Raw genomic sequence first — 17,846 nt, 5'->3', positions numbered from 1 at the left:
TACTGCTCCATCCAGACATAAATCAGTAGCCTAGCTTCTAGGACTCCTGTGAACACTGAAACATTTTTTAGATGCTCTGTAAACTGCAAAACCTCATTTATCCAGAAACCTCACTTACAGAACAAAGTTATGAATCAGAAAGGGAGCAAAAGTAATGTTATCACAAACTTCACATCCACCTCATTAATCATAACATTGTTTCTCTTTTTTTAAAAAAAATCATGTCTTCTAGTTTCTAACTATTTTCTTAGAAAAATGGGTTCTGTTTTGCAAAATTCATTGTTGAATTTTTTTTCTGATTTACTCATCTACTGATGAGTAAGATGCAGAAGTTGGGAGTCAATGATAAAATCATTGTTGTGGGCTACAATTGTTAACAAAAAAACCAAATGTGTGTGTCAGCAGTAAACTGAAAATTCATGAGCAATCTAAGAAAACTTTCTAGAAAAAACTAATTTGCAGTTATACCTCAATTTAAAAAAAACAGAAATAATATTAACAGAAAGCATTTAGGATCTATATGAACATGACTATAAAAATCTATTGATAATCTAAAAGGAGACATACATGTGTATGTACATATGTGTGCATGTAGATGTACATATATATGCACACACGTATATATTTGCTATTAGTATATGTTTATATATCTTATATATATAATTTTGTTATTGGATAATATAGCAGACATCAGTTTTTGTCTTTCCAGTATTTTCTCCTATCTTTTTTGTTACCAGTGTCTTTCTTCTTTTGGGGAACTCTTTTTTAAAATTTTTATTTTCATTTTTTTTAAGTGAGTTTTATGCCCAATGTGGGGCTCAGACTCAAAAGCCCAAGATCAAGAGTTGCACGCTCTACCTACGGAGCCAGCCAGGAACCCCCTTGGGGAAATCTTTCCTCACCCTCTATGGTTCTATTGTAGCTCCCGCCCCCAACTAGAGGGGGCATCCTCTATCAGTCTGGGTCTATAATAGTACCTTAGCCTCTTGGTCACTAAGGATCCCAGTACGCAATTATAGTCCTTCACAATTTTTCTGAGGTGGAAATTAAGGGAAAGCATTCACAATTCCCCTGGATGATCATCTGTAAGGAAGGATCTCTAGAGATAATAGCCACATTCCTTGACAGGTGGGGCAGCCTAAGAGAATGAGGATAGCACAGGGACAAAAGCTGAAATAAGAAATGTAGAAATGGGGAAGGGACTGGTTCTGACACAAGTCCCAGGATGCCAACAATGCCCAAGGCCTGTACAAAACCTTACTGTGAAAATAAATAAAGGAATTAAAGGAAATCTCATTTAAAATGGAGTCAGAAAGCCCTGAAGGGGAGCTTTTATGCATGTGCCTGCCTAACCAGCAGAAGGAAGGAAAGAGAATTATCTTGATGAGGGAGGACATTTTCACATAGGAATTTCATCTCCTGCTTTAAGAAAAAGAATGAAGATCCCTCCCTGCCCCAGCAACAATGCACTATCCACCACTTGCAGCCAATGAGAAATTGCCACAACCTCAAACTCTTATTCTTCTCCCATGAACTTTTGTTTAAAACAGCCCTCCCTGGAAAGGGGAACCCTCTTACACTGTTGGTGGGAACGCAAGCTGGTGCAGCCAGTCTGGAACACAGTATGGAGGTTCCTCAAAAAGTTGAAAATAGAGCTACCATACGACCCAGCTATTGCACTACTGGTTATTTATCCCAAAGATACAAATGTAGTGATCCAAAGGGGCATGTGCACCCCAATGTTTATAGCAGCAATGTCCACAGTAGCCAAACTATGGAAAGACCCCAGATGTTCATCGACAGATGAATGGATAAAGAAATGATATATATATTATATATATATATATATAATATATATAAGTAGATATATGTGTGTATATATATATAATATATATAAGTAGATATATGTGTGTGTGTGTGTGTATATATATATATATATATATATATATAATATTACTCAGCCAGCCATCAAAAAGAATGAAATCTTGCCATTTGCAACAACATGGATAGAACTAGAGGGTATTAAGCTAAGTCAAATAAGTCAGTTAGAGAAAGACAAATACCATATGATTTCACTCAGATTTGGACTTCAAGAAACAAAACAGATGAACATAGGGGAAGGGAAGGAAAAATAAAATAAGATGAAAGCAGAGAGGGAGGCAAACCATAGGACCCTCTTAACTATAAAGAACAAACTGAGGGCTGCTGGAGGGGGGGTAGGTGGGGGGATAGGGTAATTGGGTGATGGACCTTAAGGAGGGCACTTGATGTAATTAGCCCTGGGTGTTATATGCAACTGATGAATCACTAAATTCTATCCCTGAAACTAATGATACACTATATGTTAACTAAATTGAATTTAAATAATAATAAAAAAATAAAAATAAAAAAGCCTTCCCCAACTTCCTCCTAAAACCAAAAAAAGCTGACCTTCCTTTTGTCTCTTTGGACTTGCCTATGGTTTGCTGTAGTCTGCCTGTCCTGAATTGCAATTCCTCTACTGTTCCCAAATAAACTCATTTTGCTGGTAAAATAACTGGTTATTTTATTTTTAAGATTGACACATCTGCCATATTTGTTAATATGGTTGGAATTGTTTTTTTTTTAATTTCATAAAACCAATATGGTCCAATACCCTACATTACAACACCATACACTTTTCTAAAGAAACCCGGAAGCTAAAAAATATTATCCTTCTGATATAGTAATCCTACACACAACACAAAAACCCATTAAAAACATAAGTAAATCCATAGAACATAAACAAAGCATACATAAAAAAAGTCCCCTTTATTTTTCTGAATGGCATTTACCCATGTTATGCATAAAATAGTAACTTGTATATTCCCACAAGAGTTTCAAAATAAAACATTTGTTCAGCTTTTTTAAAAATTTTGATATAGATATCACATGGTATTAATAAAAAAAACTCAGTCATAACATAGCAACTCCCTCTTCTCTGTTTTAATTGCATCTTTTTTCATGTAAGTTACAGTAATGAGAACTAAACTATGAAAATGCAGACTTGATATTTGCAAGGGTGTATAGAACTTAATACAGTTTATTTTATCACTGCCTGAATGAGGACCACATCTTGACGGAATGGCATAGTATCCTTTCTCAATGATCTTTTCTCATTATCGTCTGCTGGGAAATATTGTCATACTTCCCTGCTCTCAAGAGCAATTTGAACTCGATTGAGAAAAAAAAAAAAGTAAAACTTTGAAAGTAATTATGGAAAGAAAATTAACTTTTCCCTTGTTGATCTTACATGGATGACCACTTGCATCTAGCCTAGTCTGGAATGAAATGATTCTTTTTTTACTTCAAAAGCTAATCAATTAGGAAAAAAACCCTTCAGCATAAGAGCTAGCCAGGAAACTACTCTCAGCATTTCACAGAGTTAGTCCTTCACTTTTAAATGAGATCTCTGCATCAGAGGGGCCTCCACCAGAGTACAAGGGCCCTGATTTCATGTTCTTCAATACAAGGACTCAGCAAAAGCAAAAAATAGTTTTTGTTAATAGAAAATATCTGAGTCCATTTGTAAATTTTATATGCCAATGTAGTCAGGTAGCATCTGCTTAAATAGAAAATCTACTACCAACGAACACTTAATCTTTTGAGTTTAAGGATCAAGAAGAAACAAAAAGCAAAAACAAAACAAAAGATGATATAACTCAAATGGGTAAGGTAGAAGAATCCTGCTTTTGCAAAGGGGTGAGGTCACTGTCGCTGGACTGTAAAGCACTTGAATGCGCAGAATATGCTTCTGTCTTCAATGCATTTAGCATGGAGACTGGTATCCATTAAGTCTCCAATAGCTGTGTGGTGACACTGAATATCAAATTCAAAATGCCATTGAATATCAAATTCAAAATGAGTTTCAATAATTTTTAAAATGTGTGTAATTTGTTATCAAAACTGCAGCTGTTATGCATTTGCCCTCAAGCTTCATTGTGACCTGGCACAGCCTGGAAACACTGTAACACTCACCTCCTGTGCAGAATGAGATTAGATCATTTGGAGTGTCCTAAAATTGAAATGGGGGTGAAATTCTACCTGTGGTCTTGCAAATGATTGGATGTGCTTAACAAAGTCTCTAATGTTCCACTTCCTAATGGCCCATCTGGGTACTTCACTCTAGCTAGGGGTCCATGTCATGTAGGAAACATCCCTTGATTATTCCTATTCAATAATTATTCCTAAAAATAGGACTGTGTTGCACCTTTTCAATCAAAGCAGGGGTAAACTACACGTAAGCAGAAATGTAGAGAGTAATGACACCCAATCCTACTTTCCATGGTTCAGGGATTCACAGCTGATAGTCAATTCAAGGTAATACTATCTCCATTACTAGCTTGCTGAGATGATTTTCATTAAGAATAGATTATATGTGGAAAATGCCTTGCACATATTGGTATTACATAAATATTTAATGAATAAAGAAATGAATGCTAAATTTATATCTTAATTATCACTATATTTACTTTATAATTACTATTATTTTACTCTTATAGTATACCACCATCACTTCACATTTCAATTTTGAGAGTCATAGAGTTCTATAAGACAATCTTTACCCTGGCTTGAGCTTAACCTGCAATACACTTCAAATTCAAGGACACGAAGATTGTAAAATATGCTGATGATATATGAATCTTCTTACATCTACTTATAACTGTACAAGTAGCATTATACAAGGTTCAATACAAAATTAAAATACTCTCAGTCATTATCACTATTTTCATCTGTTGCATGTACAATTATCATTGCAATATTATACTCTGTGAACAACATGTGGCTTGAACGTTGTGTTGTGTAGAAGAAGAGATAACATGAGAAAAGTATCTTGCATTTCAAAATCTTTAAGTTTGAAAACATTGCTGCTTTGTTCTCCCTTGCAGATTTTCAATGCAACAGGTTCACTGTTCTGAGGACGTCCTCAATGCACTGATTACAACCAGCTGGCCAGTCTTCTATCCCAACGAAATCAATCATGGTGACAGTTGCCACTATGGCCTCCTCCTTGTATTTTCCAAGCATGGAGGAGGACAAGTGAGCACCTGCCTCCTAGATTTTAGATTGAAAATATCACTTGAACAAACCAAGATTCTTTACTCTGTGGCAAAATACGACCTTCTGAAAAATGCTGGGAGCCCCCTAATGAACATGTCCGTATTCTGATCGAGGTTTTCCTTTAAAAATCAAATTCCTCAAAGAATTTGTAAATGGATTTTACCATTTACAATCTAATCATCAGTAAATGGCATTTAAGATGTTTATTTCACATTGTTTATCACATTAACAGAAATCAGTAAAAATTTGATTGACATATTTATAGAACTACTTTTGTAACAAGAGAAGCAATTTATTATTCTTTTCATAGTAAAACTAATGCACCAAATAAATATCCACTTATGGAGCTGCTCAAGTAAAAGCAAAACCAGAAATATTAAAGATTGGTAAAGATATTCATTCTTCCCATAGAATATTATTGAAACAGCTGACATTTTACATAATGTAATAACATAGTATTACATAATGGTCAAAAACATATTACAAATGATCACTTTTAAAGTAGGAGGATTCCATTTACAACATATTCAATCTATATGTTTACTAACCTAAAGGCCCTGAGAATGTAACATCTCATGCCTCCACATTTCAGAAACAGATTGCAACACATGCTGTTAAATCCCTATTTTAAAGTATTAAAACTGATAGTCTTTGTCCTTATATTATGAATTTCTATACTGTGTTGAACTCTCAGGCTACTCTGCTGCCCCCTGTCAACTTGTTCTCAATAAATGGTTCAGGGAATGAGTGGGTTCACATTAGCTCACCTGAGAAAGCATTCTTTGTTTCTGAAATTCTATAAATAAGTTTGTTTAGGAAAACCAGTGAAACATTCCATTTAATCAGCCATTTCTTTCTACACTAAAAAGTGATCTATAACTTTGTTACAGAGTCTAGTAACTTGTCCTGAAACACCATAGGTGCAGATCTATCTTCTTCTTATTCTTTCTGTCCCAGAAAATTTCCATATCTCATCAGGAAGAAAGGGAATACCCACCATCCCGTTGGTCTCAGTTCAGCCTCCTTTTTGTTCTTACATACACTGTCCCTTAGTCAGTCCTGGCTTTGTTCAACTGCAAAAAATGAAATCTCTCCATTGCCTTTTTAAAAACAAGTTTGCCTTGCTCTAAGTCTGGCTTTTTGTGTTTCCTAGGGCTGGTTACCCCCTCCAGATATCTATGTGAGCTAGCATCTTCATTTTCCTTCTCTTGTCTTATGCCTGGCTTCCTGCGACACCTTGTAAGGTGTCTCCAATCTCTAGAAGCTTTGGAATAAGGCCTAGAATTTGGATCATGCTCTTATTTTGCCAGAACACTGATTAAACACACATGTGTGCATGTGCACGCGGGCGCACACACACACACACACCACAAAAAATGAGGCAGAGGTTTGAATTGTGTTTGCTTCTATACCCTGAAATAATTAAACCCATTTTCCAAAGAAATAATCTACTTTCAAATTAGGCCTTATTTTAAACATATACTTAGGGACATCTGCAAGTTAATATTTCAGCACATTGTCGATTGATTCCATATCATTCCATATGATTTTCATGTTTCCTTGTCCTATCCCCCCCTTTTAGTCAGAAACTTTCAAGGTTTAAGGGCTTTATCAATTGAAGGGGTAGAAGAGTCTAATATGACTGACAGAATAAAATAGATTGATTTCAAATTCACATGCAGTATATTTGAAAAGACAGATTCTCAATGATTTACTTGCAACTCTATTTTCAGCTCTTTTCAGTTAGTTTTCAGCTGTTCATATCTCTAAGTTAATGCTTTACATAGTTGCCTCAGTACATTTACAGATTTAAATGTACAGCAGTATGGAGTTCTGAAAAAATACACTCTGTAAGTTTAAAAATTTCAATGGGACTATGTGGAAAGCTAGTAGAAATTTCTTAGCACTTGGAATTCACTTTTTTTTTTTTTTTATTAGTGGAAGGTACTAAGAATACTTTTCTGGAAAGGACCTCCGTTTCCCATCTCATGCCTAACCACAAGAAAAGTAAGGACAAACCCCTTGTGGCAACATTGACAATCGCTCTGGGTGTAAAAGTGCGATATGGAGACGATAAATACCCTTGGTTCTAAATTTCAATAATTTGGTTTCCTTGCATCGCTCACTTGCAAGTGAAAATCTACTGTAGCTCTGATTTTTTCCGTTACTCCTACTTTTCATTCAACACTTCTTTACAAAATCTTGACTTTTCTCCCTCTTATCCTCTACCACTGTGATCATGATCACCACTATCAATACTGAAAGCAAACATTAGTCAGGTGGACTTGCAGCTGGATTTAAATTTATCTTGGCACTTCTACCAAAAAAAAAAACCCAAAAAACAAAACTTTCTCTGTTTTATGATGTGACAAAGGTAAATGAACTAAGTATGAGTTTAAACATGACTTATATTTGATCTTGTATTTTGTATCCATTATATTAACAAGGTCCAAACTTCTTTATTAATAAACATAACTACTCTTAAGCATACCACAATTCTAAAGTACAGAATAAATATCAGACCAGCAAAATCAATTTTCTGTTGCTCCTCAGATTCCCTTCAGATTAGATCTATCTCCAACTTCTCCAGTTAATGGAGTGGAGTGTCCATATGCATTATCAAATGTGATGTATAATCCATTCTGATGGTTTAGGGCTACTTTCCCCACTCCCTGCAATAGGAAAACCTGCCAAGGGAAGTGGGCCTGCAGCCTTGAACCAGCTGGATTCACAGAAGATATCTCAGCTTCTTTGAGTTGGTAGAGTTCCTTGTTCAGTTGCTACAACTTCACTCCAGACAGCATGATCTCTCCTGTTAGGTGATTCACATGGGGGAACAAGAGCAAGCTTCCTGAGATCAGGATGATAGATAGGAGAACAGACCTCAGTTGTGAAAAGTGATGAAGGACACCAGGGCTCGGTAGCCCTGCTTCCCAGCTGAATGGGTTGTAACCTCGGTTACCTGAAGCACAAATGGTGGTTTTCATGCTCAGAAAATATGCCCTAGCAGCTTCTCCCCGAAGGGCCTCCTACATTCTGGGGTTGCATCATTATCACAGAGAATGAAAACATGGTTCTAAGCCAATGAAGAAATAAAGGACACTACTGGGAAAAGTTTCCAGGCAATTTAACATAACAAATATTTGCTGGGTGGGGTTGACTTACCTGCAGGCAATGTTCTTTTTTGACAAAAAGTGAATGATCCCGAACTGACTAGAACTATGTCGCAGGAAACACTGGTGATCAAAGTGAATGCCACAGAAGTTAGAACAGGAAAGGAACTTTAGAGATCATTTGCATAGTCCTTAGTGGAGTTCCTTGCCCAGAGTAGTCTCACAATAAATAAAACTGCTGAATGAATCCAGTTTACTCCCTCTTTTTACGGATGAAGGAACTAAAGCCAAAGGGAGGAAGTAATTTCCTCAACGACATAAAGTTGGCCAGTGGCAGAGCCAGGGCGAGAGACCAGAATTTCTAAGTCTTTACAGATTATTTTTTCTACCATACCCTTCTTTGTATTCATTCAGTCATTTCCTCTGTTGACTGATCAACCGTGAACTTTAATTATCACCATGCCTAGAACGTTGTCCACGTGACCTCATGCCTGCAAGGCCCTAGAAGAGAACAACTCCTTAAATCAGACTTAACTACTCTGGTCCATATCCATGTATCTCTTCCAGTAAATTTGGAATTTAAATTCAACGATGTATGGGTTATTTTGCAATGGTTTCATATGTATCTCTTGTGTCATTAATAAGTTTGCATGCTCCTCTGGGTAAGGGACGTTTGCTTATAGTTCTTTTATATGTGTCAGCATGTAACTCCTTAAGTTTATATGGGTGCATGACGGTAACAATAAGCATCTAACTTCATATCCCAACTGGGACACTTTCGAGACTCAAAGGAAGTATTATTGACATTTATTCAGTAAGTGTAAACTGTGACTCTCCTGAGCAGACTGGAATGTATAGTCACCCTAACAATAGTTGGATCAACATGTGTCCAATTAATTAGAGTCATTGCATTGGTGATCGCACGGATGTCCAACCATGGGATACTACTTACAATTTACCCAATAACATGGACTGGAATTACTCCTAAAGTAGTAATCATGGAAAACTTAGGACATGTTGTAGAATTCTGTTTACTGAATACTTGTATGTATGTGTTATTTGTTTCAAAGTTATTGCTCATATTTCCACAAAATATTTGTTGCCTTCATTTTTAAACTGTAAGTCTAAAGTGGAATGCAAAACTTTTTTTTTGGTCTCGTTTTAATCATTCCAATGTTGAAAATGTGACTGAGAGTGAGAATAAAATGGCATTCTCTCTGATTCTTTCCTGACGGTAAAATATGACATCTGATGGCTTTTTAGGTGGGGTAAGATAGGTGGGGTGCTATTAGGAGCTATGGACAAAAAGGCCCAAATTGGAAGTTTAAAAATAGGTTTAAATTTAACTACTTTATTCAAAAAGTAGCAAGACACATATTATGATTTTTAATTTTTTGGCATAAGTTATGGAGATATTAGTAAAGGAAACAAGGAAAATCCATGATAAACTCCTACACAACTAATGACTGCCTAACATCTTAGAGCATTTACCCACCATCATATTATATATTAACTTAATGAAAGAAAGCTTCGCATTGATTTGTCAAGAAGTAATCAAATAAGTTTTTTGATACAATTTTCACGATATAAATATATATATATCTTTTTTGCTCAGATATCTAACAAAGGCCAGACATCCTGGACAAAACAGTCCATAGTTGCGGTTTGTTAATACTGCTAAATTAGAGGTTTCATGATAAGAATTTCCTGCAGCAGAATGAATTTTAAGCACTAGAACAATGGCAGTTACAACATCTGCTCCAAATAGAAATTTGCTGTCTTGACAGTTAACAAAGGACAAATAGGCAATAGAGATACACCAAGCTAGCAAGAGGGTAAATGCAACAAGGGAAGAAGTATTTCTTAGATGAATTGCTTTTTTCGCTGAATACCACATTCTGTGCTAAACAACCCTTCATTCAGCTATAAGTAGATGTTTATCAAAGAGAATTTATCGTCTTTATTACTAAGTCTGTTTTATATTATGAAAGAGTCTAAACAGTTATACTTTTCCATCTTCAAAGTTCTAAATGAAATTAAAGTACATAAGCAGAAAAAGACAAGCAAAAATAATTACACGGGAAAACAAAATAGCATGTTGCCTTTAGGAAAAATGCTGGGAACAGACATTGTGTTGACAGGTTCTCACCTACCCACATGGAGCTCTAAGACAAGCCCCCTAGATTATATTATTTTAAGAAATTAAGCTTTAAAAATCTATTTAAAAGGCTGTCTTCCCACATCTTGTTATCAGTGTAATATATGTGTCTATGGCTGGAGAGGGATGGGGGAATGTTCAACTGGCGTTTATTCTGCATTAGAATAGTAAGGGGAGAATAGTAAAACCCTGTATTATTATAACGCATTTGTTCACAAGGGTAGTAAGTCATCTGAACACTCTCTTGCCATATTTCTAAGGAAGGTAAGGTATTTATTTTCATTCTAAAAGGAAGGAGGTATTTATTTTCATTTCAAAAAGAGACCAATGTCTGGAACCTCAGGACAAGGAAGTTTACCTAAGGCACACGACACGGTCCATCTTCTACTTCCATTTCATATCACCCACATACTCGATATTCACTTTTCTTTTATCCTTGGTTCAATAGTGTCAATAAAGAGGACAGATGGAACAACAATAATTAAAAAATATATACTGTATAAAAAAGTCTTTCTAATGTATCCTTGCCAATCATCAGGAAAAATGTGTCATTTTTTTTTAAACTGGGTTTTGTATTCCAGTGAACAAGGATTTATTTAGTGTAATGTGTATTTTTCACTGATATATTTCATCCCAATTGTCTGAAAATAGTAATATAATGAGCTGCAAGTTGTGTACATTCTTTTACAGTGTTGGCCTAATTATCAGAACATAGCTATGACCTATGAGCCCAGTGTCCTTTCTGGCAGAGGGCCCTAAAGACATTTCCTAGGAAGGCAAGTTTACCACCTATAATGTCAACACAAAAAATGTGAGGTTGTCTTCCAAAATAATTATTTTCGGTTAAATAACTTATCATGAATTTATCTCTCACAAACTAATCTTTTCTTATTTATGTATTATTTTTTTAAAGTAGGCTCCATGTCCAATGTGGGGCTTGAACCTACAACTCTGAGATCAAGAGTCACATGTTCTATTGACTAAGCCAGCCAAGAAGCCCTTCTTTTCTGGATTTTAAATGAGTTTTCAGTCTCTCTCTCTCTCTCTCTATATATATATATATATATTTTTTTTTTTTTTTTACCACATAAAACAGTGCCACATTTTATATGGTTCTAAAACTATGGCATTCAATTCTAGAGCTTTCTTGGAGTTCTGGTTACAAGAATTAATGACTGATTTCACAGATAACTTACATGAGTTTATCCATCAGTAATTATTTATTGAACTTCTACTTTTTGTAAGGCACTGGGCTAGGTGCTTCTGTAAGTACTAAGATGTATGAGAAGAGAGAGTCTTTGCTTTCAAAGAATTTACAACTTAGTTAATAAGATAACATTAATGGATACAAAAAATGGGAAACTGGTCATTACCACACTGTAGTAGAGGGAGAGATTTGTGAGGATTTGAGTATTCAAAGGTATTATGAAGGAAAGAAGGGACCAGCAGTGTCAACCTTATTTTATGGACTAGGAAACTGAGTCCAAGAGGGGCTAATGTAAATTGCTAAGAGTTACCCAGCTAATAATAATGGTGATGATAATGTAATAACAATAACATTTTTTAGTTCCTACTATTAACTTAATATGAACGTAGTCAACTTTATTTAGTAGTAGCAGGTACTGAGCTGCTTGTTTTGTCTCTCCACCCCCCCACTTTTCTTAGGCAGGGCCACAGGACCCAGTAAATATGTACCCCCCAGCATGCAGGAGTAGCCCACAGCAAGACTCTCCCAGCTTTGTGGAGGGATTTGCTTTTGCACTGCTCGATGCCCAGTTGGTCAAGGAGAAGCCCAATGGGTCACTTGCCAGTGCTGTAGACAGTAGAGCTAGGGCTGGGAGCCCATGCTCTGTTCAGAAGAACCAGCTTGGAAGAGGGGGTGGATATGAGACCTAAAACGTCTCGGGATCCATCCTTCATTCACTCAGTATGGTCACTACATACACGGGTTAGCTTTAGGGGAAGGAAATGTGAGTTTAGAATCAGGCAGATCTGGACTCAGAATCCCAACTCTGTCACTCACGAGCTGTGGAACCTTAGAAACTCACTTAAGCCCTCTTGGCCTGTGTTTCTCTCTATGTCAAATGGGATCAGTAATAACTTGTTTATTGACAGCTGACTGTTGTGAGAATTAGAAGAAATAACTAGTCCAGTCTAGTCCCTGACATTAGTCGATGTTCAATAAGTAACAGCTATGGTTAAAAACAAGCATCTCCCACTTCGCCAGGGACAATTCTCTTTCTCTTTCAAATTATTATTTGCGAGGAACTTGGTTACAAATTTGTGGAATTTTTTAAGTTAATAATTTTACATTTTTTCTACTTGTCTTATAATTTCCCCTTACAAAAGCCAACTTGGCTTACATGTTGACTCTGACTATTTAAAATTGCTTAAACTTTCCTGACAAGAATTTGTAGATCATTATCCCTGAATTATGTGATGAAGACACATCTTTCCTGTGTGTCTAGAAGAAACTCACATTTTCCCAAATGTACAAAACAGAAAACTATCCATTTGATGTGTCTCCCATTTTTTTCTTGGTTATGACTAAGAGTCTGCACATTGAGCAGCCACTGTCAAATAATCATTACTTCTTTCTTTTTGTTTTGCTTCATAAAGTCATTGATAAAAGGCTATGAACCATGCACTTTTTTTTTAAGATTTTATTTATTTATTTATCAGAGAGTGAGCGAGAGAGAAACAGCATGAGGGGAGAGGGTCAGAGGGAGAAGCAGGCTCCCCACTGAGCCGGGAGCCCAATGTGGGACTCGATTCCGGGACCCTGGGATCATGACCTGGGCCGAAGGCAGTCGCTTAACCAACTGAGCCACCCAGGCGCCCCATGCACTTTTTAAAATGTATAGCATTCCTATCAAAACAAGTCTTTCTCTGTAGCTCTTCTAGTTTTGCCCTAGCCTGGTATATGCTGCCTTACCAAAGGATGCCCACTTGGGTGCTCAGCCACCCTGGAATTCTAAGAATAGTCTGGTTTCAAGTGCATAGAATGGAATGAATTATAACCCTTGGTATGTGATTCACCACTATCATCTCACCAGACATGGCTGCATTGATATAATTAATTAATTAATCAATTAAAATTAAAACAACACATCTTATATGCACTGTGAATATTCAGCTTTAGAAGACAATGCCAACTTCTTTTCCCAAGTAGTTGTACAAATGTATACTTCCACCCATAATGCATAAAATATCTAGGTGATGCACGTTCCTTCCAATGGTTGGCTTTCAAACTTTTTAAATTTTATTGATACAATGAATAAAATGTTCCTTTTCTTTCTTGCCTGACCTCCCTAGATGAAGAAGTTCCATTACCAAAGTTGGGGTTTAGAAATTTTCCTAGACACTTGAAACAGAATGGAATCAAATACCAGAAATTTCTCAGCAACATGAGAACTACAGGTGATATTCTAGACCCTTCTTGGCTAAAGGTTTTAAAAAATGAGGAGGAAAAAAACAATTCAAAAGAATAGTACGAAAAAAGTGCACTCCAAAAATTAAAGTGCATATATAGGTTTATCTGTGATGTATAAAAGAACATATTTTCCTGCCTAAAATTCTAGAATAATGGCAATTTGAAGGGGGAAAATATGAATTGGCTCTTGTTTCTGCTTTTCCAGTGAAGGAGACCTACTTCCAAAGTGTTGGTTAATCAATTGAAATATAGACACTCTCTTGAATGTGCAGACTACTTGGTAGACATGAATACAAAAAGAGGAAAAATACCATGTGACAAACCGGTTATTAATTATGGGTTTTAATAGTTTACATTTCCTTTGGGAGACCATCCATTTATGAAGTTGTGGTCCATTTAATTCATCATTCAGAAAAACACATGTTCATTATTCCACAGCTTTGAAAAGCAGTTGTTTCTCAGAGTAATTGTTTTATATGTAATTATGATTGCAACAGCCTTAATCCTAAATTATAATACCACTTTCAATATGCATACTCATCAAAATGCAATGTGGTAGTAGAGACAAGTCTCCTGCAAGAAATTTAGGCAAGGTTTTCACTTTATTAATGTCTGTCATTCTATCTCTATTTTTGGTGATGTGCCACTATTCTAATTATGCTTAACCATGTCCCATTACAATTATGTACTTGCCTAGCAGGAATTGCAACCATATCATTCAATGCCTTTTGCTTTTACGGACGGCTGAAATTTGAGAGGAGCATGTCTAACAAAAGTTCTTTAATATAAAGACGCAAACACCAAAAGACCCCAGCTTTTCTTAGGCACAAGACAGATACCATTTAAATACTGCTCCTAAAGGGAGGGCAGACTCACACTACTTAAAAGTCTTATCAATTTTTAGATATACCAAGCATTAGAGTAACATTTCTGCTGAAAAGTTAACTGCCGGCCTTTATTATAAAATCTTGATGTGATAAGTCATGATGAATTGATGCAGACCAGTGGACTAAAATTGTTTTCAGAATCCAACAGGTGTTCCAATATTTACCTTCATTCTTCAATACTGAGGGTAAGCACTCTTCAAGAAGCAGATCTGTAAGTTTTACTTTCAGATTGGCACTATGATCTAATGATAAGGTGTGTAATCCATGGTCGTTACAGACTTTTCTCAAGATAACTATATATTTGACAGAAGACCAAAATGTCTCTCTTTTGCTTGCTTTTACTATATCCTTCTCAAAAAATTACTGGTGACCGCACTTGTGGTGAGCACTGAGTAACATACAGAATTGCTGAATCATTATGTTATACACCTGAAACTAGTGTAATGCTGTATGTTAATTATACTTCAATTTTTTAAAAAAAAGTAACAAAAAATGAAGTAAGAAAAAAATTAACTGATCAGCCAGCAAGTATTTGTGGAGTACCTAGAATGTCAAAGGGACTTATGTGGATGCCTGGATAGGGTGTAAAAAGACAAGTAATGAGATGGAAGTCATAATGATGACAGCTATGTATACAATTCAGCCCAATTTATAAGCTCACTTCCCGAAGGCTCTCCCTCTGAAATGCACGCTTCATTGATTTCTTCCCTCTTTGTACCTGTATAATCCTTGTTGCTCTTTGTAACATTCTTTTTTTGTTTGTTTGTTTTATGTTAATTAATCTCATCTTACCAAGAAGATCATGAGTAAGCTGAGAGGTCAGAGATCTTGGCCAATTGTTACCTGCAACTCCCCAAATTCCTTGCTTAGTGCTGATCCCATAATAGTTCTTCATAAATATTTTGGCACATTAATCTAATATTCAAAGCGATATTAGCCAGATACCTTAGTCCACTCATTCTTTATTATAACCTCCAAAGACACAAAGAGAGGGAGAAAAGATGCAGTTCAGTGTATCACCATCAATACAGGTTCTAGACTCTTCTATTAGTCAAATGTTTACAGTAAATTGTGTGAAAACTTCTGAATAATTTAGAGTAATAAACAGCATCCTTTTCCTGTGACGAGGTATTTTGATATGTTAATTGTAGTGTTTTGCTTTTTAAAAACTAGGTTACATTATTTTTCATTCTAATGCAAACTTAATGCACTACCTATTAATATGAAGAGTCAAACATAATGATCTTGGATTTATGTAATTTTCCCAAAAAATAAACTGAGAACTTTATGTTCTCTGGGGCATGATATCATAAAGCATAATGAAGGCGGAGCTGTTGGAGTTGTATTCTGCCAACTCCTACCATCCAAACTGCCACTGATCTTCCCCTGAAGGCTTTAGAAAGCCTCACCATCCTTTCGTCTTCCTCTACTTCAGTGACTATCTATCATTTCTCACAGCTATAACTCTGCCATAGGGAATCTCAGTCAGTCAATTGTGGGAGGGAAATAAACAAATTATTTTTAAATGACAGAAGTCGATGTTGGATAGCAATAACACCAAAGAAAGTTATCTAGCAACAAGTCATGGATTATAATGTAGGGTGCATAGAGACTTGAAACAAATCCTATTTATTCCTTCTATTTCATTTGCTTTGGTGCCTCCCTTGGGAATCTAACATAGAAATCAATTCCCTAAGCTTATGAATATTAAGAAGTGATGAGCTTAATTCAACTTTTTCGAAAAGGTTGTCTTGATAAGAGATGGGACATTAAATAGATGATCATTTTTAACGTTGTGACTTGGAAAAACTTTTATCACATCAGAGTCACAAACACTGGAAAACTACCCGAGCATGACATACCTCTGTAGCCACCTGGTGGTAGGGGATGCTTGTTACAGGTGTAGTAACTGGAGAGCATGATACGAAAGCATCTGCACGGAGACAAAGATGAGAGATCCAGCCCGTGTATCTGAGTACTTACAGGAATTTCTCTTTGGAAGAACAATTATAAATATTATCAAAACCCCTTAATCAGCAGTTTCCTCTTACGATCTTCTCCATGTTGCTCTCACCTTATTCCATTACCGAGTATAACCCAATAAGGTCACAGGCCCCATCAGCTCTGCCTCATTCAAAGCTCATTGTTTTCCAAGCTTTTTGTGAAGCCCCTCCCCCTCAATACACATTCTCAAAGTGCCCTTCTTCCTGCCCTCTCTACATTCTGAATTCAACTGTCTTCAGTGTTGAGATGACAGGCCACTTCTTATACCTCATCACGACCCAAACTAATCATAATCTTTACCCTTTCTTCATCTGTTTGTCCTTGGCCTTATTGCCTTCTTTCCCTGAGCTATCTTTTCAATGATAAGTTCTCATGTAAATATTTTTTTTCCGCCATAGAATCACTCTTTGTAAATGTACTTTCTAGCTTGGCTTTTATTTAACAATTTAGAGAAGACACTGAAATATCAGTTTTCTCTAGGATACTCGAGTTACTTGGTCATCTTTTTCCCTTTTAGAATCAGAGGTTACCGTCAGCCAATAACATCAAGATCTGTTTGTAAACTGAAAATCTAGCTTATGCTTTAAAGGCAGGAAGAGTGCCAAACCTCATCACAATGCCTATTAAATGAAGGAAAGCACCGAGGAGCAAACAGTGTAAGGAAGGTGCGCTGCACTTAAATGTTAGCACATCAAGTACCAAAATCAATTGTAAATATTATTTTAAAAAAATAAAGTGTAATAAAGACTAATTCATTGGTATTTTTATATCCAGGGGAACATGATGTGCTTTGTTAAAATGAATTTGCAGAGATCAGCCTATTTAAAGGAAGCTTCCTCTGCAGAAATCTAAAGATATAAGAATAATAAATAATAATGGAAATGAGTCATTAATTCACTCTTGTGTCCAACATTTATTGAAGACATTTATTGAGCACTTTTATGCTGTCAATAAACATTTCTTCCACTATGAAAAGACAACTTTGAACTGGGGCACAAATGAATGAATTATACTATTTTAATAAGACTATAACTAATACACTTTGGGGACATATACAAATACCTAAGAAATATCTGTTTAAGTCCTTAGTGATTTAAACTATAGGAAATAGTAGGTGGGACAGAAAAAAAAAACCTTCAGAAACTTGGAAGTATGTGCTGAGTATTTCAGCC

The 17,846-nt window shown here is 35.9% G+C and overlaps 1 non-coding gene across 1 annotated transcript; it reads right to left on the bottom strand.

Moving 5' to 3' along the window:
* Window positions 1-12,037: 12,037 nt before the first annotated feature.
* LOC123851728 (small nucleolar RNA SNORA35) lies at window positions 12,038-12,166 on the bottom strand. Its single transcript, XR_006792688.1, has one exon. It is a non-coding gene; the product is annotated as a small nucleolar RNA SNORA35 (small nucleolar RNA).
* Window positions 12,167-17,846: the final 5,680 nt, after the last annotated feature.

The sequence above is a fragment of the Mirounga angustirostris genome, unplaced genomic scaffold, assembly GCF_029215605.1.
Source record: "Mirounga angustirostris isolate CCGP_5_RB_7025 unplaced genomic scaffold, mMirAng1.0.hap1 SCAF_11, whole genome shotgun sequence".
Lineage (NCBI taxonomy): Eukaryota > Metazoa > Chordata > Mammalia > Carnivora > Phocidae > Mirounga > Mirounga angustirostris.
This window is presented reverse-complemented; position numbering and strand designations above follow the sequence as displayed.